The sequence below is a fragment of the Mus musculus genome, chromosome 7 (assembly GCF_000001635.26).
Source record: "Mus musculus strain C57BL/6J chromosome 7, GRCm38.p6 C57BL/6J".
NCBI lineage: Eukaryota > Metazoa > Chordata > Mammalia > Rodentia > Muridae > Mus > Mus musculus.
Genome location: NC_000073.6, coordinates 63257295 through 63259339, shown reverse-complemented (window position 1 = coordinate 63259339; position 2045 = coordinate 63257295).

The following is a 2045-nucleotide window of genomic DNA, read 5'->3' as shown; positions in this document are numbered from 1 at the left end:
AGAGGCCCCTTGGTCTAGCAAACTTTACATGCCCCAGTACAGGGGAATGCCAGGGCCAAGAAGTGGGAGTGAGTGGGTAGGGGAGCAGGGCAGGGGGGGGGGAGTATATGGGACTTTTGGTATAGCATTTGAAATGTAAATGAAGAAAATATCTAATAAAAAAAGAGAAAGAAATCAACTGTTATTCTGATAGTTTCCCTTAATTTGCTTATATGTGACTGCCCCCCCTTGTCTTAGTCAATCTTTCTATTCCTGCACAAATATCATGACCAAGAAACAAGTTGGGGAGGAAAGGGTTTATTCAGCTTACACTTCCATACTGCTGTTCATCACCAAAGGAAGTCAGGACTGGAACTCAACAGGTCAAAAAGCAGGAGCTGATGCAGAAGCCATGGAGGGATGTTCTTCACTGGCTTGCTTCCCCTGGCTTGCTCAGCCTGCTCTCTTATAGAACCAAGACTACCAACCCAGAGATGACACCACCCACAAGGGGACCTCCCACCATTGATCACTAATTGAGAGAATGCCTTACAGCTAATCTTGTGGAGTCATTTCCCCAACTGAAGCTCCTTTCTCTGTGATAACTCCAGCCTGTGTCAAGTTGACACAAAACTAGCCAGTACACCCCTGTATTCACCCATAGGTGAATACAGGCAGGAGGTTTCTTGGTGGAAATCTAGAATTTTACCACAGTGCAGGCCCAGATTCCAGACTAGGCCAGGGCATTGTCTAGGGAACCCAGGTTTGGTGTAGCAGGTTGTAGAAAAATGAGAATGTGGTGTTAAGACATATTCACCAGACCAGACTCTGGAGGAGTATGTGAAAGTCTGGGTATAGAGTAAGGTGTTGGTGGCAGTCTATATTTATCTCTGAAAAACAGAAATTGCCAGTTTTGAATGTTTTGAATCCACATTCTCCCTTTAGTGTGTGTATTTTGGTTCTTATTTAAGAAAGATTTTATACTCGACTTCACAAAAGCATTCTGCCTCTTCTCCTATTAACTAAGGTTTATTTTCCTTCTAAACCTTTAATTTATTTGAAACCTTATTTTTCTGCATGTGTGAGGTATGAGTAAGCTTCATTTGTCCCTATGTTTATTCAGTTTATTTGTCTAATACTATTTACCAAGCAGTTCCTCTATGGTATAATATAACCACTATTATATCCTATGGTCTGAGCATATATGTGGCTCTTTGGGGTGGTCCAAACTATTTCATGGGTCTTATTTTATATAAATATTTACGGACATTTTTTGAGAAAATGCCACTCTATATCTTAGGCTGGCCTTAAACTTATGATTCTTCTACCTCAGCTCTGAGTGCTGGGATTATAGGGTGCACTACCATGCCTGAAATTATGTGTTACTTTAAAGTAATCCAACCACCCCATTTTAAGTGTTTCCGCAATGTGTTTAGCAAATTGTGAACTTAAAAATCTGTTCCTTTTTAATATAGAACTTTAATTAATCTTTTGAGAACTTTGTACATACCTATTGACCTGAACCATCAGGACTAAGAGTTATGAACAGCAAGATGTTGAGTGGGAGGAGCAAGATGAGAAATAAAGAAGATAAAAAAATAGCTGACACGAGGAGGTTTTGCATAAGCTGGTGACTTATGCCAAGAAAGCTTATTAAGAACTTTAGCATTATATATACTATTGGCGGGGGCAACCCCAGCCATGGTTAGCAAAAAGAACAAGGAATACTTCAGACACAGGTGCCTACGACCTGATAACCATAGCCTAGGAGGAAGGAGTTGGGTTTCAGCAGCAGCAACCTTCAGTCCTACAAAAGCATTAGCTTAAATGTTAGACAGAACTTGCCAATTGCATTCCTGCACACCAAACTAAAGTTCCTTTTGTTTTTTTTTTTCATCAGAGCCTCTGAGAAAGTGTTAGATCTGTTTCTCTGGCTCTGCACAACATATAATGTATTTTGATCATATCCAGTCACCACTTTTCCATGTATCTCCTCCCAGATATTCCTCCTATCTCTTTCCAATCTTATGTAATATTTAATAGACCAGTCATTCCTATTTATGCTG